Source organism: Lonchura striata, chromosome Z, assembly GCF_046129695.1.
Source record: "Lonchura striata isolate bLonStr1 chromosome Z, bLonStr1.mat, whole genome shotgun sequence".
In the NCBI taxonomy this organism is placed as follows: Eukaryota; Metazoa; Chordata; class Aves; order Passeriformes; family Estrildidae; genus Lonchura; species Lonchura striata.
Genome location: NC_134642.1, coordinates 26,813,352 through 26,838,138, shown reverse-complemented (window position 1 = coordinate 26,838,138; position 24,787 = coordinate 26,813,352). Strand labels below are relative to the sequence as shown.

The 24,787-nt window shown below is 40.6% G+C and overlaps 1 long non-coding RNA gene across 2 annotated transcripts; it reads left to right on the top strand.

Annotated features, from left to right (window-relative positions):
• Positions 1-1,446: 1,446 nt before the first annotated feature.
• LOC110472624 (uncharacterized) lies at positions 1,447-16,926 on the top strand. 2 transcript variants are annotated; one of them, XR_004149334.2, is made up of 4 exons: positions 1,448-1,502; positions 9,622-9,725; positions 10,217-10,280; positions 16,447-16,926. It is a non-coding gene; the product is annotated as an uncharacterized LOC110472624 (long non-coding RNA). The 2 variants fall into 2 exon arrangements; XR_002465742.2 differs by lacking the exon at positions 9,622-9,725 and having other exon boundaries at positions 1,447-1,502.
• The last annotated feature ends 7,861 nt before the right edge of the window (positions 16,927-24,787 follow it).

The window sequence follows — 24,787 nt, the reverse complement described above, 5'->3', positions numbered from 1 at the left end:
TGGCAGCAGTGTCCCTCACTGGAAGGCAGTGTCCCTCAGCAGCAGGGCAGTGTCCCTCAGCAGCAGGCAGTGTCCCTCACTGGCAGCAGTGTCCCTCAGCAGCACACAGTGTCCCTCAGCAGCAGGGCAGTGTCCCTCACTGGCAGCAGTGTCCCTCAGCAGCAGGGCAGTGTCCCTCAGCAGCAGGCAGTGTCCCTCAGCAGCAGGCAGTGTCCCTCACTGGCAGCAGTGTCCCTCACTGGCAGCAGTGTCCCTCAGCAGCAGGGCAGTGTCCCTCAGCGGCAGGCAGTGTCCCTCAGCAGCAGGGCAGTGTCCCTCACTGGCACGCAGTGTCCCTCACTGGAAGGCAGTGTCCCTCAGCAGCAGGGCAGTGTCCCTCACTGGCAGCAGTGTCCCTCAGCAGCAGGGCAGTGTCCCTCAGCAGCAGGCAGTGTCCCTCACTGGCAGCAGTGTCCCTCACTGGCAGCAGTGTCCCTCAGCAGCAGGGCAGTGTCCCTCAGCGGCAGGCAGTGTCCCTCAGCAGCAGGGCAGTGTCCCTCACTGGCACGCAGTGTCCCTCACTGGAAGGCAGTGTCCCTCAGCAGCAGGGCAGTGTCCCTCAGCAGCAGGCAGTGTCCCTCACTGGCAGCAGTGTCCCTCAGCAGCACGCAGTGTCCCTCAGCAGCACGCAGTGTCCCTCACTGGCAGGCAGTGTCCCTCACTGGCAGCAGTGTCCCTCACTGGCAGCAGTGTCCCTCAGCAGCACACAGTGTCCCTCACTGGCAGCGGTGTCCCTCAGCAGCAGGGCAGTGTCCCTCAGCAGCAGGCAGTGTCCCTCACTGGCAGCAGTGTCCCTCAGCAGCACACAGTGTCCCTCACTGGCAGGGCAGTGTCCCTCACTGGAAGGCAGTGTCCCTCAGCAGCAGGGCAGTGTCCCTCAGCGGCAGGGCAGTGTCCCTCACTGGAAGGCAGTGTCCCTCAGCGGCAGGGCAGTGTCCCTCACTGGTAGGCAGTGTCCCTCAGCGGCAGGGCAGTGTCCCTCACTGGCAGCAGTGTCCCTCACTGGCAGCAGTGTCCCTCAGCAGCAGGGCAGTGTCCCTCACTGGCAGCAGTGTCCCTCACTGGCAGCAGTGTCCCTCAGCAGCACACAGTGTCCCTCAGCAGCACGCAGTGTCCCTCAGCAGCACACAGTGTCCCTCAGCAGCAGGCAGTGTCCCTCAGCAGCAGGGCAGTGTCCCTCAGCAGCACGCAGTGTCCCTCAGCAGCACGCAGTGTCCCTCACTGGCAGCAGTGTCCCTCAGCAGCAGGCAGTGTCCCTCAGCAGCAGGGCAGTGTCCCTCACAGCAGCCCCCGCAGGGCCCGCAGCCCGTGCCGCAGCCCCCGCCGCGCCGCCGCTCGCCGTTAGAGGGCGCTCCGCCGCCGCCGGTGGCTCCCGCGCCCGGCCGGGCCCGGCCCGCAGCGCCCGTGCGGCTGCGCCCGGCCGGGCTGCAGGCTCAGCCAATTGCTCTGCTACGACTTGTTAGGTGCGTTAAATATTGTTAATTTGCCTCTACTGCTGTGTTTAATTTCCGTTTGGGAACCTGAAAGAGGTGCTTCAGTATTGTGATTCCCCCTCGTCTCTGTTTTAATACAGAACAAACGAATCTTTATAGCTGACTAGTAGAATCTGCAGAGCACATCCGTGAATGACAATCTTTCTGTAGTATAATCTGCAGAGGTCTGCTGAATTTCTTTTGCATTGACTTTTGATTCAAGAAGGAGAACGTATTTTTCAATCCTTTTTTAATTTCAGTAATTTTCTTGCATTGTTTGGAATTGTTTAAGCCTTGTAACTTTTTATGTGCATGTTGATGATGTGTGCCTCAAAATGTTTTTACTCCAGCTATTGTCAGATGTCCAACTGCATAAAGATGTGAGGTTCTAAATCAGACGGCAGTATTAGAAGTGGTGCAGAAAAACAAGAAGAGATTTTCTGCATGGTAAAATCTCAAAGAGACTGAATCTTCTTTTCTTGTTCTCTTTGCCTACTGCTGCTCTGATAGTATGCCATTCTTCATAAAAAAAAAAAAAGCCACGGGATGTAATAATTACTGCCATGTATATCTGCTCTTTTTTCCCTTTCATAGCGAGATGAAAGCAGAAAGGCTACTTTTACTGTTTGATGGCAAGTGGATTGAACGATCAATTTAAGGACAATAGGAAACATTTTTATGTGGCAGCATGACATCCCTTGACATCTAGCAAAATTAAGTGCATTCTGGACTAGCTAGGGATGTATCCTGCATTATACTTTGAAGGCAGCCATCTCCACTTTTTGTTACTTTGATGTTTTGCAGTCAGCTAAGGAAAGTCTGCAGAACTAGACTTGTAATGCTTTGGGAATGCAAACATAGATCTCAGGTAAAACTGGTTTTGCTTATGGTCTTATGAGCAGCAAGGCAACAAGTTACCCAAACAAGTAAATCCAAGGTATCCTCCAAATGCCAAAGTTTCCAAGAGACTGGCAGGGGGGCAGTTAGCAATTCAAACTGATCACCATCAACAACCAAGTAGGACTGCTGCTGCTCTTTTCTGATGACTCACATAATAGCATTGTTTGGTTCCATTATTTAGAGAGAACAAACATTGCCTCAGTGAAAGGAAAAAGGAAACAGAAGCAAACTGATAATGATTGTACTTTCTAAAGAAAAAAAAAAGTCAAGATGTCTTTCAAGGCTGACTCCTCTTTGGGTACATTGGTTGAGATGCAATCAGTTAGTGCATCTGAAGTGCACTCAAGAGAAATTCAATATAAGTTCATATCAGACCTCAGTTTTTTTCCAAATTTGTAAGCATTTACTCAGAGTTTAGATACATCATGTCACACCTGAGTCAGACATAAATTAGGCTTCAAGTCAAAGAAATACAACGAAAATATTTACAAATTCTATCACAAATTCACATCACTGTAAGTATGTATATGGTTTTCTTGAAATCAGTTTATCAAGGGGAGAAATATATATATGGAAATACAAAGAGAAGTTCATTTCATTAACATGAAGATACTTTACTGGGGTGCATATTAATATTGATTTTATTACGACTTGTTATATATATGGTTGCTGCACAGGATATATCTACAATATATAGCTTGTCAGGGACTTACAGTTGTGAAAATTGTTGCAAAACATCTGCTTTGCTTTACTGGAAAAGTCTGTTCACATTTCAGGGAAAAGTCCCATAAGAAATGGTGAAAAATAATGAAAAAGTGTATTTTTTTGTGTTTTCCATTCTGCCTTAAAAAAGAGAATAGTAAAACTAAAGAGAATAGTAAAACATATCCAGAAAGTTACAATAGAAAGGATTTTGTCATAAAATGGAAAGTCTTGAGTCTTGTGTTTCAGGATCAAGAATAATAAAATCAAATACCCTGAACCAGTGAATGGTCTGGGGCAGTACAAGAATCCATGTGAATGGGGCAATTGTGCAGTTGATGATTTCAGAGAAAAGAGGGCAGTTAGGGCAAAATGGATTGCCTCTCTCAGATACATGAGAACAAATAGAAAGCATTTTATCAGTGTGCTGGGGAAAGACAACTATTGGTAGGAATTCCACCTGTTAATAAACCAGGAGGGAGATTATAGTAAAAAGGACTTAGCATGGTTGAAACACTGAACTTCCTTTGTTTTCATCTGAAAAAAATATACAAAGTGGATGGAAAAAAAATCTAGACATATAAAGGTCACCTGGATTATGCACGTCCTTAGGTGTTAAAGATACTGTTTCCTGAATAATTTTCTTCCACTTATGTCTATTTGAAAACAGTGGGCAACTGTGGAAGTGCTGAAAGATGGACGGAAAGGAAATATCACATTTCTTTTCTAAAACAAGAAGCAGACCAGTTCCAGAATTTTACCCAGATCGACAAGACCCAGCTCTCCTCAAAAGTCAGAGCCCACAGGAACACCACCCCCCCCCCCCCCACCTTTATTCAGTTATATCCCTCAGCTCAAGGATGCACCTCAGCTCCTCAAGCCCAAATTTATCTTAAATTATATATAAATTTAGGTGTAAATGTTTACTTGGATCTGCACCACTGAGAAGCAAATTTCTGAATATTTCTGGATATTCAGACTGTTGGCAATGGAAAATGAGCATGCAGATACACAGGAGATGCTGGAGAAAGAGATGAATAGGATATAAATACTATTTTCCTTGATATTAAACATCCAGGATTAGCACAGCAAAATGCAGATGATCCAAAAACTCATAGAGTGAAAATATATTGGTGCAACGCATAACAGTTTCATGAGTAAAGCCAAAAATCTGCAGCAGTATTAAAAAAATACAAAAATAACCCTATTCCTCAGGCAGGAGGCTATTGATTTTGTCTTTTGTATGCTGAATAAACTGGGGAGGTACAAAAGAAATAATGAGATTCATTTGCTATTTTTAATATGCAGCAATCAATTTTAGTCCCTAAAGTGCCCCAGTGGTGTAGATGTGATTGTGGAATAAAGAGATGCATGGAAATTCAAAATGATGAATAGCTCAACAAAAACTTGCAATCTACTGGCATTATGAAGAATATCAGGATATTATTAATTGTGTTTTTTTTTCATTTTGAGAGAGAGCTCTTCTCTTTTGGGAATGTAAATATACTCACTGCAGCTTTATTAAAGGGTTTTCATAAACTAAGTTTCATTAAAGGGAAGATCTGCAGCATTTCATCATGCCTCTAATGTCTGATTTGGACAGATCAGCTCCTTGATCTAAGCTTCTGATACTTGTGTAGCCCTGATTCAGGGAAGCATTTATATTCAGGAGCAGCCCTTACTATCAAACACAGACACAAGTGATTTTCTAAATGGGAAAGGCCTCAAAGATGTATTTAAATTCTTGCTTGGCTCAGGAGTTGCTTGCTGTCTTTTATGATGCTGTGAAATAGAAACAAATGTGACGATTACTGAAGTATGAGCTGTGAACAGCAGCAGCTCCAGCTGGAGAGCCCTCCTCTGTGACTCCAAGCTTCTGACTGCCCTTGCATAGCCTGATCCTAAAGTAACTGGGACCATGATTTTATTAGGTTCATTTCTTTTTCTTCCTTCAGGATCTAGCTGTACAAAAAAAAAAAAACAAACAACAAGATCAAACCAAAACCAAACAAAAAACTCACGACCAAAACCAAGGCTACATATATACAAATTTTGAGTTCTTGGGTAGAAAGGAGTATCTGCATGTCTGGCCTGGGAGAAATGATGTCTTATGGGAATAACACTGTTTTGTGTGAGGAGGCTTTTATTTGTTTGTGCTTTACTCACATGGAATGTTTGCTGAGCAATATTTTCCTGCCTGGACATTGAATACTCCCTTCCTTCACTGCAGATCAGGGTGAGACAAACAGGGCCCTTTCTGGTGGATTAGGCTGGAGTCTGCCAAGGAGCACCCCAAAGCAAGGAGGTTTGAATAGTTTTAGGACATAGGGCAGTAACAGGGACATCCATGTGCTGTGCACGGAGCTGCCCCACTGCTGAAGGCCCACAGGGGAGTGGTGCAGGGAAGGGAAGCACTTCAGCTTCTGCCTCTCCATTTTCCCTTATCTTGTCATCTTCTTCTCTCCTCAGAGTGTTTCTCCCTCAGCCCCCACAGCGCCACAGGAAACCTCACCCACTCTACTTATTTTTGCCTATTGGCATGTGGGCAGGTATACCTGCCCTGTGTGCTTTAGCTCAGCACTGCATCATGGAGCAAGCACTTTTGTTCAGAGCTCTTTTTAAAGCTATTAAAATTAAAAAAAAAATAAAAGAAAGAAAAAGAAAAGAAAGAAAAAAAGAGAAACACGTACCCTGAAGCCTGAATAGCAGCATTTCTATCATCTGTTGTCATGACACACAGCTGACGTGGGAACACGGCAATAAGGCTGACTGCTATATGGGTTTAATTTTGGTGCAGAAATTTGCTAGAAGAAGCTTTCAAAAATATCTCTGGGTGGGAGGAAAACAGGTGGGTGCTGGTTATGTGTATGAAGCAGGAGGAAATAGTTGTCAATCTTACCTAAGCATTACTCTGCATCCATCAGCCCTTTGGTACCCTCACTACTCAACAGGGGAAATAAATGATAAATGATAAATTACAGGGGAAATTAACTGTCTCTCTCTGTTCCTCTCTCCTGTTACTTCTGGAGAAGGTGCTGGTGTGCCATAGAGTGCAGGGAAAATGAACATGGAATGACTAAATAGAACCATGGTGGTTATGGGAAAGATATCTATGCAGGAAGGGGATCACATATCAACCACTGAAGGCAAGCAACAGAGAGATTCACTCGGGACACACTTTTGGGCCAGTATAATCTAAAATGACAACTGACATTGGAGATGGATGGTGAGTAGTGTATAGCCTGTAGGGGCTCCTAGGCTAAACCTGTTTTCTCTGGTTGTCCATGTAGGTGAGTGAGGAGTCAGTTCAGCCTGTTGTTCAAGAGGTACATTCAGCACTGTGTTCCTATGCCACATACACACTTTCGTTTCAGGAGTGTTTCTTCTGTCCATGTCAGTGTACCTAGGTAAATCAGACCTAGTCTGGGTTTTAGACACTTCTGAACTATCACAGCTTCTGCTGGATATGAAAGTGTAGGTGTTCAGAACTATTCTCTAAAAATCACTCTTCTAACCTGTTTCTAGCTAATTTTCTTTTACTGCAATTACCCTTTATTAGTACATTTCTCATCTGTTAGTCATCTTGACTAATGATTTTATTAATCTATACTAGTTTACTCACTCATTTCAATACTTTCCTAGATCACAGGAACATTTTGTGATTTAATTAAATAATCAATTAGAAGCTCAGAAGTCTTTGAATGAAAAGCATTATGTTTTAAAAGAGCAAAATACCATGATTGGATGACTGAAAAACATAACTCGATGTAGGTACTTTTCTTCTCCACATTTTGTGTTTAGACATCCATTTTAACTATGGTGGCAAAAGTGGAACCCTCAGCAATGGGAAGTTTGAAAGAGGACATCCACACTGTCAAAAGTTGGTGGTCTTCACTGAGATTGAAGCAGAGGAAGAAAAGGAAGAGAGAAGGTGCACTGGAGTGGAAGGACATTTAAGCCTGTATGAGCAGAGTAATTCAGAGTACCTCTTGCAGAGAAAGGCTTGCACCTATTGTAGTCATAAAGCCAAGGAAACCATAGCATTTTATTTTATCCTCTTTTCATTGTATTTCAGCACAGTTTGAAAACCTGCCTTTTCCCATACCAGTGCCTCTGTTGACCCATGTGGGAATCCAGAACATTCCTCTGGCTGCCCTGGCTGTCTCAAGACCCTGGCAGGGTGCTTGGAGACCTTGGCACGAAGTCAGAAACAGCTGTGGCTTTGATTTTAGCCATGGAAAAAACTGCCAACTTTGTATAAGGAATTTCAAGCCACAAGAGTATGTGTAGTGTGATAGTTGACTTAACACAGGGGAAAAAGTAGAATTTTGGGGTGTTTTAGAATGGGGTTCAAGGGGACAAGATGGAGGGATTTGTGCATGTCCTGACCCTCTTCTCCTTCTTCCTGTCCTCCATGTCTTGGTGTGATGGTGACACTTTTCTGTCGGTTTAAGGTAGAGACACACTGTCTTAACATTAATGATAGATAGTGGCACAATATTGTAAATGTAGTACACATAGTTTTTAGTATGAAATGTAAACATCACCCAAGAGGGCAGACAGAATGTCATGGCCTCCTTGCTAGATGGAGCTCAGCAGGTCAGAGAAAGAATGTTATAGAAAAGGAAAAATAAACAACCTTGAGAAGCTGATCCTATGTATTCCAGACTCCTTCTTTGGCTACACGGGCTGGGAAACAAGGACTTTTACATTCTCAGGGTCAAACTTGACACAGACCCTGAGAGACCCAATGTATGAAATTCTCTCTTCTGCAGTTCAAAAGGAGAAGCTTTGTTGAGTTGAAAATTTGATAGAAACTTATCCTTTGCATCTTTACTTAGCTTTTTGGGCTTGATTCTATCTCTTTGTACTCTGATTCTCCTGCAGCTTTTAGAGTTTCCAGCCTCTACACCAAATATCTCATAATGTGCACAATAAAATTGAATGGTTTTCACTTAGAATTCTAAAAATGGTTTGCCATTTCCAGAAAGTGACAGTATCAATATTATTGTCAGTCTCTTATGCAAATTGCCACCCTGTTGCTACTCACCAAAGTTTCTCATCTATTTGTAAAACTAGGCTCTACATTAATCCACTCAGATTCTCTGGAACTCCTGACCTTTCTTCTGGAGATGCCCATACCACTGGCTGTCAGGTTGCTGCTGGCTAGAGTAGATCTTAATAATTTAAATGGTATGAACAGTCATCAGCTGGGAAACTATTCTTGATGCTGTCCCTTTGCTCATGAAGAGAAACAAAGAGAATCTAAGTGGCTTGTCTGAATTCTTACATTGTCCCTTTCCCTTTCCCTTTCCCTTTCCCTTTCCCTTTCTCTTTCCCCTTTCCCCTTTCCCCTTTCCCTAAATTCTAGAGGCCTGGAAAAAAATAAATCAATGCTGAGTTTGCCTTTGGGGAAACAACCATCTGGGAAAAATATAAGCTCTTGCTGTAAAATGGATCTAGCTTCCCATGCTAAACAAAGACATTGATTTTTCACTTCTTTTTAGTTATTGCATTTCACATCATTTTTTCAAGCCACCTTGAAAAGACAGCCTGGAATAGCATTCTTCCTATATGAACAACTCTGGTTTTTGTAGAAATGTTGTTTTCCTTTACATGAGTAGCAGCCATGTGCTCTCAGTCAGAATACCCTAAGTGAGAGAGGACTCAATTACATTTTTAAGTAACACATTTTCTTTGTAGACTCTCCACTGCCTGCTCAAGTCTGAAGACAAAATAACTGCTTCTTTGAAGACAGCAGATGTCTCAGAGATGCAAATGCTGACCAACCCTTAATCAAAGCCCCAGCATAGCTGAATATCCCACTGTATAGGGACAATATTGTCTGTCTTTGTGTTTGTTTGCTTTTTGTGTAGGGGGCTACAAATGCTAGTGATGTTTAAACACCTCTTTAGAGTCATTACAAGATATTGTGCAAATGCAGTTATTTTTCCCTGGTAAGCAGGCACGAGATGCATATTTGCTTATCAGAATGAAACAGTTCCTGGGGAGGCCCTGATGTCTGTCAGGTGAATAATCTAATCTCCAGATTTAGTGTATTAAACAGGGTAAATAAGTCACTTTTTGTAGATGTCTAAATATATATTTCCCTCAGAGCTTTTTGAATCTCTAGGGTAAAGAAGTCATTCTTATATAAACGCTGAGGTTTTGTTTAGAAGGTAAATACCTGAAAAAAAAAAAAAGTGATATAACCATGTAGTGCATACACTAAACAGACTTATTTTCAGCATTCATCCCCATAAAAGGGCTTATTGCCAAGCTGCATCAGCCACTTAGGATTTAATAACCTGTCACAAAATATTTCCCCCTCCTACTTAGGAGAAAAGGAAAAGCAAAACAGATACAAATTTTACAGTCAAGAAAATTGCCATACCTCTTAAGAATGTTTAACTTATAATATAAACTGACAAAAGTAATGAAATTAAAATGCAAAACCAACCATCTGTCCTTAATTCACCTCTTTATGCTTTTCCTTATTATCATGCAGAAGAGCTGTGCCATTTCTGCTGTGAATCTTTGCGACACTAAGCTTCCTTGCTGCATTTTCAAGATGACTTATTCTGGCTGTTAGCTACCTCCAGAACTGTTACAGTAAGTCATCTAGTCCATATCTGCTGTAGTGCAATTAATCCCTATTGCACATTTGCAAGGGCTTATCCCACCTAATCTAAATGTCCTATATGACCTGGCTTTCTCTTTATCTTTGCTTTACTACTGCATTATTTTTCAGCCTCAGAATATTTTTAAAAATATATTTAATCAGGATCTTTTCCCTGACTTCATTAATTTTGTACTAAAACAAGTGCTTTTTCCTTCCCAAAAGCTGACGTCTGAAAGTATTGTCCTTGAAGGACTGCCCAGCCTTTGACCTCACATTTGGGAGGGATCCTTTACCCCCACTTTCCCATTGCATTGCTGTGTTTTGCCACCTGTTTGAGAATACCATGTCTTCAGTTTGTCAGCCTGGTTGGGTTCCTTCACTTCACAGCATCAAAAGGTTTTGTGTTAAAATCCAGCCAAGGTTTATTCTGAAAGTGGTTGAAGGTCAGTCACTGTCCATCTCTTCCTGTTTTTATTTACAGCTAGAAGATCCTGGCTGGATTTGAAAGCCCTTTGGATGACTTGACCTGAAAGCATGTGCCTTAGGTGAGTGTGTTTGCTCTGGAAAAAACATTCATATATATATATAGGAATGTTATGGATATATAATATTTTACCTTTGCAATCTCTCTCTGGGAAAGGGCATTCTAAAGACCTAAACCAACCTTCTCCACTGTGCCTCCTCAGCCCCAGCAGCATTGACCCTGCCTGACCTTGGTTCTTCCCATGAAGCACACCAGACAGAACTTGGTTGTGATTAATGCTGGCAGGATCTCCACAACAGGCTGGTGCCATGGTTTACAGGCTCTGAGTGAGGCACAGATGCTCAGCAAAGATCAAGCATGGCAGATTCACATGTGGCCTTGTCAGAGCAAGACTATAAGATCCTGCCTTGCCCATTTTGGTGTGCTACCACTTGTCCAGGCCACTTGTTTTTCAGTAAGCAAGGGATTTGTCAGCCGGCTCTTGGTGTTCTCAGTGATTTTTCCAGCCTGCATTTAATTTTCCCCAAGGTTGGGCAGGAAAATAGAAGGAAGAAGCAGAGAAAGTCTTTTCAGAACTTTTATTTTCACTGATGTATGATATGTAAATGATAAATAATGCTAGTGGGAATATAGTTATTAAAAGTAAGTAGTAATATGACTTAATACAGCCAGTCATCAAGGAAGAGGTGATAGGGCATCACTAGTAGAGTCCACTCTACTACTGCTATTAAGCTGAGAATAAAATGCAATATTTAGTAACAGCATTTAACATTTCCTTTATTTTCTTTCCTTAACCTTTAACTGAGCCAGAAAGGAACTATCTATTAGCCTTGCTAAGTGTATTGTTTGTGGCAATTGTGAAAAATTTTGTTGGCATTCAGAGGACAGAACAAGGCACAAGCTGGTTTTGAAGACTGTGATGGAGCAGAGTTGAGCTGAAGTTCCTAATATTGCCTTATTCTGAAAACAAGTTTCTGAAGCTCAAATTTTCCATTGTTTATATTTATAGGGAATTTTGCTCAATTTCATTGATGGTATAAATATTTAAATGCTAATCAGAAATGTTTATATTGTTATTAACTGTATAATGAGGAAAGGAAAATGAAAGAACTGGCCTGTCTGCCCTTACTTAGACAATTGAGTATGGGTTTTTTTCTGTTTATTCTTGTAATTTTTAGTGCCAAACAGACAAGAGTCATAAATATTTTCTTCATCATTTACCCTTTCAAAATAAAAGTAGCTTCCCCATTCTTCAGGTGGCTGAACCAGAGACAAAGTCATTGCATATTTGCCTAGCATTCAGACAATGGAAACAGAAGCCATGCTGCTTTCTCTGACACTGATGTGGAGGAGAAAAAAAATTAATTTCAGAAAACCAGTGCCAGAGAGCATGACAGAATGGAATATCACAGTTTTAAAAAATTAAAATAGGCCTTAATTCTGTTGCTTTTAGTTATCTTTGTAATATAATGTGGTTTGCCTGATCCAATTTAAATCTACACCTTAAATTAGCTCAGCTTACCTTTCCTCAGCATCCCCATATAGCCAGGACCTAATTTTGTTTTCTAAGTCTTGAAGCTGTATTCTTGATGTAGGAAGGACCTAATCTTGTCTTCTAATTCTTGAAGCCAAGTTCTACCATCTCTTCTCAGTGCAGCTGGGAGATTTCTTATTTCTGCACTTCGCAGATTGCTCCCTGCCCTGCCATCACATAGTTAATATAACCAGCTCTTTAAAAGGTTAATGATATTAACAGTGTTTGTTGATACAGAGTTACTTAAAAAAACCTGATGATTAAAAAGAAGGTGTGAAAGAACAGACTGAGATAATAGTTCACAGAGTAAAAATGATGAAATTATGGACTTATTACAGCCTGCAAAATCAAAATCCCAATATGACCAGCTGTGGGACTTGTGACATTTTTATTAAGGGAAGGGACTGAAGAGAGGGTGTGAACAGGAGCTTTTAAAAACAATTTTCCTAGCACAAGGATGTGGAGGACTTGGGTTTGCACTTGGTGGCAGTGCTCTCCTGCCCTGTCAGCAGCCCTGCTGCTCGTGCTGTGCTGCTTCCTGCAGAAGACACGGAGCAAGAGTGATGTCTCTGCACAAGCCAGGGCTCATAACCTGCCTAGTATTGTTTTCTTAATTAATTCTAAATACTATTCCTTTACTCTGATAGAGCTCTCGTGCTTTAGAACTTTTATTGCTGTCTAAAGAACTCCCTAAAGAGAAAGAGAGGAAAGAAATTTTTGGAAATGGGTGAAAATACTTGTAAATGTTGTATGAAGAGTTATCTCTGTTATCAAGAATCCCTTAAGAATAAGGATAGATGGCAGAAGGAAGACAGTTGTTAGCTCTAGGGCCATACTAGGTATTTAACTTTTACCTGGGAAAGCACCTTCATGGATTGGCCCTATTTTTTGCTCTCCTTCCTTCCCTTTCTTTCTCATTCCTTTTTCTTTCTTTCCCTTCCTTTCTTCTTCCTTCTTCCCAGGCAGGCTGTAAAGGAAATGCTGTACTTTCCCGACTCATAGCTGGGATGTGTTGAAAGTATGGAAACAGACTAGCCTACAGCAAACACCCATTGCCAACACATTTATTTACTGTCCTTCATCTCTCCAAGAGGACAGCAGAATTGGTGCTCAAAGTCAGGTTAATTGCAAGGTTAGCTGTCAGTGACAGCAAAAGAAACCACAGATTGCTCTCAAATGAAGCTCTGGTCCTCCTGGGATTCACAAAATAATGAGGATTGTACTAGACCTGAGCTATTGCCTCTCCGTCAACAAGACATCCATAGCACCACAGGTGTTGAGTGGGAAATAAAATGTCCTTCAAATGTCCTGTGCCTGTGTAATGGGAATTCATGTAGTGTCCTGACTGACTCTGCTGGTTACAGATGGGAGTCCTCTAGAACCTCTTTAGGGTGGGCTCACTGATGATCTTGCAGCCCATGATGACACAAGCCAACTGACCATTCTGATCAAATAACACAGAATTAAAGTGGTGTGGTCAAGTCTCACAATTTTATTATGAATTTCTCAGGATTAGATGTTCTCAGTGCTTCAGTCTTCATTCACCTGACATGCAGAGAAGATAATTTCTCTTCTTTTAAAGGGAATGTGTGTTTTTCCTCTTTGTGTGGAACAGATCGAAAATGTGAAAAGCAGTTTGTAGGAAGTAAACTCCTACCATTTGCCCAGGAAAATGCAAGACACTTTAGTGTCATGATTTTTGCAAGCCTTAGATGACCAGTAGTCAAGATTAGTGGCGTGGTCTCTGCTACAGCTTTACAGACCCATTTTGCATAACAAAGTGAAATATCTGAGACTCTGCAGCTGTTTCCTCAAGGTACATTTGTTAGTAACGCACTGTGGTGGAAAGAACTATGTAGTCAGAGAGTAATATCGCTGGAATCAAATAAAGAAAAGGTGAGCTAAATCTGACCATACAGGACAGAATAGGAAGCTTTTTAAAAATTACAGAGAATCTGCAAATATCCTTATTGAAGCAGCAGGAGAGGGAAATCAAATGGATTTTTAAATGAACTTGTCCCTGAGAAGAAGGTGAAGTTCACCAGACCAGACACAGTGACACAGGAGACCTCTTTATTTACTCAAATTCAGAGGTTGTATTCATTCATGTAAGTTCATAGACCATTGTAGGTGCAGAGGTTAAATACTCTATGCTCAAATGGGCCCAAAGCACAGGAATCATCTCTACCATGACACACAGTGAAAGGTGAGGCTAATGTGGTTTCTGTGGCTGCCTGGGGCAGGTTATCAGACAACAAATATTGTTCATGGATTTATCTATCAGCAGAGATGAGCCTCATTGCTTTTAAAATTCAGTGGAGCTCCTGATCAGCCCAATCTTGGTAACGAACAAAGGCTGTGAAATAATTTGTATCCTCTATTAGAGACAAACAAGCAAGAACACCACTTAAGGAACCAATATAAATAATGAATGAGTAGAGAAATATGGCCCTTTCTGACAGAAATGATGCTGGTTTTAATTTGTGTTTATGGCACCTAAAGTAATGGGCACATGAAATATGCATGGAGAGAAAGAACCAGGAAAAAAATCCCTGCAGAACCTGACCGCAATGCCCTGGACTCTGACCAAAACTTGCAATGGGAAAAATGTAATGAGGCAAAAAGAAAGCTCCACTAGGAAGAGAAAATAATAAACACAGGAAAAATACAGTGCATATATTTTTCTGGTGCCTGCTACATTACTAGGAAATCAAAACAATTTTTAGGAAATTAGCTCAAAGTGTAAGATTGCCTAGTGAGACAGTCTTTAACATTTGGTATAATGAAGTCAAACCTTTATGGATAGAAAGTGTTTCTGTGTTGCTTGAGTATAGAAAGTCTATTTAAAATATATGAATCTCTCTTTCAGGAATTATTGAGAATGGTTTTCCCTCTAAATTTAAGAAAAATATGCCATGACACAATGGAGAAGAGCAAATCCCTGTTCTCTCCAAAGACATGTTTTGTCATCCAAGGCTGGACCAATTAGAAATGGTGGTAATGCTTCTATGATAACAGATTTAAGAAGAAAGAAAAAAAAAGTTATTGTGCAGATGTAATCCTGGCCAAAGAAGAGTGGGGTGAGAACATGTGAGAGAAACAACTTTGCAGATGCCAAGGTCAGTAGAGAAGGAGGGACAGGAGGTGCACTAGGTGCCAGAGCTGAGATTCCCCTGCAGCCCGTGGTGCTGCCCATGCTGAAGCAGATGCGCCCCTGCACCCATGGAGGTCCATGGGGACACAGAGATCCACCCACATACTGGAGCAGGTGGGTGCCTAGAGAAGGCTGTGAGCCTATGAAAGACCTGTGGAGAGAGGAGCCCTGCTCCCATGCTGGAGCAGTCTGTCCTTAGAGGACTGCACCATGTGGAAGAGTGACCCATACTGCAGCAGTTTTGGGAGGACCATTTTCTGGGGGATGGACTCACGTTGCAGCAGTTGACTGAGAGCTGTTGCTCTCAGTGTTGAGATAGACTCATGCTGGAGAAGTTCATGAAGAACTGTCTCCCATGGGAGGGACCCCTTGGTACCGCAGGGAATGACTCCACTCCCGGAGCAGCAGGAGAAGCCTTGGGTAATGAACTGGCCATAACCCCCATTCCCTGTCTCTCTGCACTGCTGGGGTAGAAGATACAGCTGTGAAGGAGGTGGGGAGGAGGAAGGTGTTTTTAAGAGCTTATTTTACTTCTCATTGTCCTGCTCTGATTTTGTCAGTAATAAATTCACTTTGTATCTCTATGTTGTGCCTGTTTTGCCCCTGATCACATTTGATGCATGATCTCGCCCAGGCCTACTCCAACCCATGAACTCTTAGTTATTTTTTTTATTTATCCCCAGTCCAGCTTTGGAGGGGTGTAAGAGAGTGGCTTTGGTAGGTACCTGGCATCTAGCCAGTGTCAACACACTACCATGTTATAGTTATCCTGGAGAGGATGTACTGAAAACTGTTAGTCCCATACAAAATGAAAGATAATAGTCCCTAGAAAGATGAAAGTTTACAAGAAAGAGAATAGAATCCCAGTCCATAACAAGAACAAAGTCAGAGACAAAACTTTCTAAGGCTTAGGACAGCAAAGGTGTAGATGCTGATTGTTGAGTATCCATCTCTGACATGCTAGAAAAATGTCAGAGTGCAATTTCTGTCCAACATGACTTTGTCACTGTTAATTCTTCAGGATCATGGCATTAACAGGCATGTGGGCAGAAGATGAAGAAGGAAGTTGCATAAGGTCTTTTTCAGTTCCACTGGTTCAGTAAGCTAATGAAATGATCCTATTGTTTGAGAGTTCATGGAAGTATTTCAGTTGTGGTATTGCTCTAGCAATATTAATCAGAATTAATAATACTCAGTTAGAAGGGTAGTGTGATGTGCAAGGTCCAACTTCCAGAGTATATAGGGGTCTTTGTACAAATCCTTGGTAAGTTTTCTTCCTCCTTGGTTGAAAGATTTTATCCATGACAAAAATAATCAGTCAAGGGTGAGCAGAACTGTGCTGGAAGTGAAAGAGCACAGATGAGAGAAGGGTTCAAACCTGGGCTTCACTGGGAACTTCATACTGGCAGGTGAAAGTGGAACAGTTCCTTTATGTTTTGTGTGTCTAAAAATGCATTTGAGAATGCATCTATCCTTTATTTTTTTTCCCCTCAAAGAGGTACCTTAAGTAGTCACAAACTATTGTGTCTTTTTTTTCAGCTGAGAGTCCTCTGCAAGTCCCATCTGAATCCACTGAGAAGTCTGGCCACTCAAAACATGAATTTTCCAGAGAATTAACTGAAAAGAAAAAAAAAAGGAAGAATGCTCATGACTCTAATGACGGAATGACAGAATAATTTTTCTACAAGAAATTCACACAGATGACACAAGTATTTGCTGTTAATGTCTTTGGGTCAGATCATTGCATGATACAAATTGCAATATACCTTTATGTAACTCAGTCTTTCTCTTTCAATTGATTCTTCAGAGATTTTCTATGAAGTGTCTCCATCTGCACAAAAAACCTAATGAGGCTATGGTCATGCCAAAATGTACTAACAGGATACAGGCTGGGATCTTCAGTGGGTGGAAGTCAGTCTATCTCCATTATTTAAATGGTTTATATAGGCATGAACTGCATATGCATTTCAGCAAGGACTTCCAGCCAGGTAATTCTCATTCTTACCTGTTCCTTTCTCCAAAACAGCCCAAAAAACTCAATCTGTGGCATTCAGCAATTGCTAGATGACAAGTGCAAGACCAGAAACGCCTCAGCAAGCCTAAGATTCACTGGGTAGGTAAAGGAGGCTGTACAGAAGTGCCCTTTCCAGGATTTTGATGGGAAGCATGAAGAGGCCAAATTCTTCTTTGCTCGCATGCTGACTTTTCACTCTAGGTTTCCTACTCAAAGGTCTTCTGAGCACAAGGCAGCATAAATGAAAATATACCAAACTACTGGTAGAAATATATACACCCCTTAGCTGTTATTAAGAAAGGTCTGTACAATGAGCAGGGATCAGACCTCGCTATAGGAAATACATATTTCATGTGCAAGTATGCCAGTTAATATCTTTTGGTCTGAAAAGCAAAACAAATATGTTACATTCTATTGTCCAGAAAACCAAACACGGTCCCCCAGTAGGTAGGACCATAACTTTTGTTATGGTTGGAATCCTGAGCTTCAAGCAAACCATGGATATTGTTTCTCAGCAAGTCCCAGGTTTACAGTAAAAGAAACAAAGTGACGGAAAGAAAAAGCGCAACAGTCATGGCAAGATGGACATTGTTTTCAAAATATAAGTAGCTTTCTCTGTTTCAGGGCTTTTGCTTTATTTTCATCTGTGCTGTACTGCAAGATGGTAGACTCAAGATAAAAGGCAGCATTCAGTGCCATAAGAAGTCCTTTACCTTTGTTAGCAGCCAGTGATGAATTTGCAGAAATATTCCAGAGCCTTTCCAAACAGGACCAGGTTTGTGCTAGATCTACTTTGAAAATTATTGCGGTGCTACCTTGGTCCCTTTTATGTTCATTAAAAAAAAAGGTAATCTGGAATTCATACTGCTGGTCGTAGTTTGGGAAGTAAGACATGCTTAAGAAGCCCTCCTATTAGACCTCTAGGTTTTCAAGTTGAACAATGTCCTCAGTAGCAATAAATGCCCACTTTCTCACCCAACCCTGTGATGGACCATGGTTTACTGGAGATCTCTCTGTTTTGTGGTGCTGGAGTAATGCTGCTATGGAAGAGAATAATTCTGGAGGGGCAAGACTTGTGAGCATCACAAAATGTCTTACAATATCTGGAGTAGATTCCATTTTCTTGTGCAAGATGAACAGGCAGCATAGTAGATTTTGTACTATTAATAAAAGTCAGCTTTGGTAGGAGGGTCTGATTTCTGCAAATTCTTAAATATTAACAGAGCCACTATATTTGCATTTAAAAAAATACCAAACCAAACCAAACCAAAACACCCCACACATTTTGCAAATATATTTATTGGAAGTGCTGCTTAAGTAACTTTGAACTGTGCTTCAGATGAAAACATTTCAGAAAAAGCAAAGCAGTAAAGCATAAAGCACGCTTGTAAAGCAACACTACAATCTCAATTATATCGTGCACAGCAGATAAGCACATTTTTCTTTGATAAATGACTTAGATTGCTTGAATATTGACCAGGAAACTGAGTCTTCATAGAAAAAATTACTTTTTCTATGCATTGCAAAGAAAAAATTTCCTAGAACATGGGCAGGGCAAGAATGGAAATCCCCGATGATTGTTATTTGTTATGAAATATAATGCTTTGTCGTTCATTGGAGGAGGGATTTTCTTCCACAAAGACTGTACTATTTCAGCAGTTATTTTAATAAAAACATGTCCAAATGCATTTGTTTAGCTGTTTTCTCTCCTCTTTTATGGAGCAGGAAGTTTCATAATATATGGTTTTTGAAAAGCCTATGTGGAAATTGAACCAAAAAGACCTCCTTTGAAGTAATGGCATTCCTATATTTTATCATACTGAAATGCTGAAATAACACAAAGTTTACTTCCATATGTTGATTCAACACATTTTTTTTCTTAAACATTTTGTCTACATCACAATAATCAGAATATCAGTAACCTCAGAAAATACCAGCACTGTACCCCAAAATACAAAATGTCTGTGTGATCCTATTATCACTAGGAAACTGCTCCAGTGGAAAATACTATCAACTGTCAGAGTTCATTAAAAAATTCTCCCCATTGGCTTCAACTCTTTATTAGTTGCCAGGAGAGGAAATTTTTCTATATTATGTAATTTTTTCATCATGGAGTAGAGACATCACAGTTCTTGCTTCAGTTGTGTGCATAGAAAATTGAAAATGGAAAAACATCCAGTATCTTCTGAGGTTCTGGAATCTAATGGGGAAGGCTGACCTTTTGCATGTGGGCTGGATATATCACACAGAAGTTTCATATTGGTGCTAACCCCAGAACTGATTTTTTTCAATTCATCTGCTGGTTGGCCTTGAGCTACACCAAAGCTGCCAAATTCATTTCTCAAACAGGCCCAGTGGATTGGCCCTGACTTCATGCCACTGCAAAGATGTGAGGTGTGTGCACAGCTGATTTGACCATGTCTCCTCCCTAGAAACTTGCCTGGCATTAGGCAGCTTATGACTATAAAATATTTATTATATTGTCAGAGGACAAAGCAGAGCTAATGGATGTTTTCTATAGCAAAACCCATCACTGTTGGCTGTTTGATAAGCAGTGAGAGTTTCCTCAGCACTTCAAGGAATGGAGCTTCTCAGCCATGTCTTCTTCTTAGCCATGTCTTCTTCTTTTGCAAAATTCCCATTCATCTACAAAGGTTGCCAAGCCATGACAAGATATTTGCTATGTGTTCTACAAATTGGAAAGAGAGGCAGGAAAGCCACCATCATTGGCCAGAGAGTGCAGGGACAACCAGGTCTGGGAACAGGCACCAGAGATGCTCTGGACGGCCTCTGTCAGTGCAGCCAGAATAGAAGGAGAAGGGACACTGTTAGGACCCAAAACATTCTGAGCCAAGGTAAAAAGCCACTTCAACCTCTGGAGAAAACCATAAACCCTGGCTTAGGGCTGGGAAGAAAAGTGTTTTCATGTGGTTGTCATGGTGTGATAGTGCTTTTGATACTGGGCAAGTCAGAGATCACAGAGAAAGAAAAAAAGCCCACAACAACCCAGAAACCTGAAACAAACAAACCAAATTCCACCTCAATATTAAATTAAGGATCAGCTTGTTCTTATTTTATCTCTGTTGATTCATCCAGCCAGATTCTTCCAAGAAGATTCCTGCACAAAGAGCATGGAACATCTAAAGAACTAAGGGCATTGGGTCTGGAAATGCTTAGTTAAAATTTTGGCTTTTTCACTACCTTGTGTGATTTCCAGCTGGTTAATTCATGTTTCAGTGCCTCGGATGGTTCATCAGCAAGTCAGAGCAACAGCAGCGTCCCCATAGCAGTAGAGGACTAAAACCATGTCCCTAAATATGTAGATTATTAACAATGAAAAAGAGTAAACACAAAGGAGAAAAATATGCTTATTTTAATGATGTAGTAGCTATGTAAAGTATTGTGATTTTGACTAACTAGGAAATATAGCTCCTAGTGACTTTGTGAGGTAAGGTTTTAAATTAGTTGCAAATTAATTTAATTTAAATTAGTTGGTTATAGTCATCTGGGTATGTATTTGTATATCTGAAGATTATGGTAAATAACAAATATTATTTGATGCCTGTATTAAATGGTCTTTAAGGAGTGGGTTGACTGTAATGTGCAACAAAGAGAGTAGTGTTTGTCGTGTCCATGGAGATGTAATTCCAAATCTGTGGCCAGCTATTCCAAGGGGCTTTACAAAGCCATAAACAAAACTGCTGTTGAAGAGTTATTATTCTTGGTCATTGCTGTGTGAAAGTTCATTGAAGGGTTGTGAGCACTATCCCTTACTCCTCAAGAAAGACCCCTGCTGTACTCATAGACATAAATCTTGTCTAATCTTAACAACATTTTGGGATGGATTGTGCCTTTGAGCCAGACATTTGCATACAAAGTTTCTGGTTTTGTTTTTGCATTGACCTCTAATGATGCTACATATGGCTTTGTTTCTGTGTACAATGTTTCTCACAATGTAAAAAATTACCTTAAAAAAGAAAAATTGTTTTGTTTTGTCATGGAAATAGGTATGAATATTAAAACAATAAACATTCAAAATTGAACTTTGAATTATTCTTTATTTCAGAATACATTTTTCCAGCATGTGTGTATTCAGAGATATAAGACTTTCCCTTGGGACTGAAAACCAGGAGGATTTTCACAAGTCATCTGACCACATGGCATGGCGTATGCTGTTCAAATGCTTGCCCACAGTATGCTCTCTGAAAAGGTTTCCCTCTCTCTCTGACACAGACTTCAGTTGTTTTAGAAGAGCTAAGATCTGTAATTCCTGGGATGATTTCTGTTGCAAAGAAGTGATGGGCTGACTGACCCCTGAGCACAGGGTCATGATTTAACAGACTTGCAGGTGTGTCCCACTTTGAGGAAATGTCAGGAAAGCACATTGTCAGGGCTTGTGTGTGTGTGTGTGTGTGTGTGTGTGTGTGCATTTGTTTGTCCTGAATTGCTGTTGTGATGAGTCTGGCTCTGTTAAGCAAATCTTATCCTGATACTGAGCTTCTATTTCAAAGCCTTTTCTTGGGGTTTGCATGGGGAAGTTTTGACAGGTAGCCATTGTGCTACTTGCCAGAACCTCTTCAGAAGGAATGCCTCTGGTTTTCCTTTCCTGTGGCATGACCTGCAACAGAACTCTTAGTGTTCAAATATGGCTTAAGGGCCAGCCATTCTGGGGGGAAGTACCTGGTTTTAAGACCAAGTACCTGTAGCACAAGCGTAAAATGCCAGTTTTATAGCTTTCTTAAACATAAATGTTTTAATTTGGACTTGGAAGAACTACCTATATTTCTCAGTGTTGTCATGAAATTGAAGGTACATCAGTGTCTACCAATATATAGATGCTACCCAGTAGCCTAGATGGAGTAAATTGGTATAACCTCTTTACAAACAGTTGCATTTTTCTTTTTCCAGACAGAGATGAAGACAAAAGAAATTGACAAAAGAAATTAACAAAAGGTTCTTATGTTACATTGTAGATTATTCCACTCCTTATACTTTTAAGAAGAGGTGATTCCTGAGGAGAAAAAAAATGTATTCTTATGGTATATCTAGCAGGACTGATTTTGACATCATGAGTGGTGTTATTTAAAAATATACTTCCCACTCACCTCTGCAAGTATTTATTTATTTACTATAATTCCTCACACACAAAAGTATTAAGTCTGTTCCAGTATCCACTCCACATGCTGAGTCCATTCTAAGCCAGTCTTTGCTTTTGTTTTACACACAAGTTTGCAAGAGAGAAAAAGGTAGGAACACTTCGCAATTTTGCTGGCCAAGAAAAGTCTCCTATAATTTCCATAATTAGTCTCCAAACTTTGTTAACCTAAGAAAACTGCTTTATTTTCCAAACTGTGTGAAGCAGATGCCCTGAGTGTCATGGCTTAGTAATGCTTTTCCTCAGTTTGGTGTCTTCTCCTGCCACGCTGAGACTCTAAAACCACTTTACTGCTCACTGGCTTCCCCTTCCCTCACTTCAGATGACAAGAGACGAGAATTGTAGGCACAAAAGCAAAAACCACAGCCTAAGACAAGAATGATTTACAGGAAACTGCAATAAGATAAGAAAACAGTTACAGCAACAATATTAATACTAAAGGCAAAAAAAAAAAAAAAGGCGGAGAGCTCAAGCCAACAGCAGCCACACCACCCAAACTGATCCCTCTGGTCAGGACCAGTGTTACCTCACCACTCTGTCTGCCAGTCTTGCTCTGCTGGAAAATGAACACCCTTTGTTCTCTGATGTGAAAGAGGGTCCCTTTCCCCGGCTCCTAGCAATAATGTAAAATGCTACTCAATATCATTAGCATCATAGTCACTCCCAGACAGCTCCAGGCTCTGCTCCCTCACAGCTGATCTGGTCCAAAACTGGTACACTAAATCAACAAAATTTTTTACATACCTTTTGAGAGAAAACCACTGCAAAAGTACACATGAAGATTCACTGGATAATAAGAAATTCTTATTGTATGTCTGCTTAGCTTTAACAAGGAACTGTGTTTTCAGGTTAAACAGTAGACAGGAATGAAGATACTATCTGTTGCAGTTTAAGGTCTGTTATAAGATTCCACTGTAACTTTTGGGAAGTTAGCTCTATTCTTCACCTTAAAATGTAGAAAACTTGACAGTAAGACACCTTTTCCTCTTATATGGAATGCAGGGAAACGTTTGCCCATAAATGCCTTTCAGGACACAAGAGAAGACTTCTGTATTTGCTGTTTCTGAGCTCCTTTAAATAAATTTCTAGTTTGCCTGAAAACATCATTGCGGTCACTAGGTAGGCAGCACATGCTAAAATTTTTTAAGAGCGGCTATATTTTAGAGCATACATTTATATACTCTAAATTTATATGCATGTAATATATTTTATATTTACATTTTAGGTTGTTTTGGGATTTGACAGCATTAGACTACTAGACTTTAATAACTTATAATTAGATAACCTGTGAATTAGGAAGGGATCCAGAGGTTTTCAGACTCTGTGGATGAATTTAATTACAATTTAAAATCTTTGTCAGATGAGTACAAAAGGGACTGTGCTGTGTAACACCCTTCTGCCCACTCAGTACACTCACTCTGTGTTCAAGTATTGTACCTGAATCAGCAGTTCAAAACACTTGAACTTTCCTGTTCCACCTAAAACCAACCCCAGTTTGTTGATGATCCAAAGGACCCCTCCTGGCAAGATACTAGACTAGTGAAAGAGGGAAAAAAACTAAAGAGAAGAAAAGAAAGAGCAAAAGGCTTTTAACTTGTGCCGCACATGATAATGATAGAGTGCCTTCAAAGAGCACTGGGGTTTTTGAAAATCACAGGAGTGCAAAGAGGTCACCCATAGATATTTGAATTATTAACATATGTTTAACCATTAAAGAAAGATGTATTGATAGAATATCAATGTGATTAATTATTTAGTTACACAAAGTACAGCTTAGAAAACAAATTAAGTATTCCCCACAGTTTGGGAAAGACAAACCTTGAATAAATGCATCATAAAAGGATTTGTTACCACAAGGCCTGGTAATAACAGATGATCTTACTGTATCATAGAAAATATGTTTATATTGGTTGTATTTATTTTGGTTACAAGATGAGCCTTCATCAGTTGATGTGGGGTGAGATGGAATGGAGAAAACTGCAAAGAAACAACTTTGTGCTTGAAGGAAAATGTGGCAGCCTTTCAACTTGTGGTTTTCAAACAACAGGTTTTTGACAGAAGTGTGTACAGATGTTTGAGGAAGAAAATCCACCTAACAAATACCTTGCAGATTCTGTTTTCTGTGTCTCTAGTAAGAACTTCTGACTGTATTGCTAATGCAGACCCTGTGATAAGATCAGGACACCTCTCTCCTAGTCTTTGTTAACAGGAGAAAAATACTATGCTCTTGGAACCTGTTGCTCACTTTTTTTTTTGTCAGCTGTGGCAAATAAAATCTTGAGTCCTTGCATATCTACTTTGTAATACACTTGTGGCTGAAATTCCTTCAGATTTTGGGTCCAGTGTATGATTATTGCATCATTTCTTCAGTCATCCATCAGCTATTCAAACAATCCAATATTAAGTCTGCAGGAGAACAAGAGAAGTACTTTTCTTCTATGTATGTGATACTAGAAACATTTAATTATTAATAATAGTTTTAGGGGAACCTCCTAAGACTTGCCTTTATTTTATTTATATATAGTTTGTGAACATTTGGCTGAGTTAAGTGCCCAATACTCAGTAGTGTTTTTAATCAAGAGTCAGGCTGCATGCACTTTTCTACCTTCAGTATTGCAGAATTTGCCACAGCAGGCAAGGTTTGTGTTGTTGTTTTCCATGCTTAGAGACGGACATGATAATGACTGCCAACATATGCATATCCTTCTCTC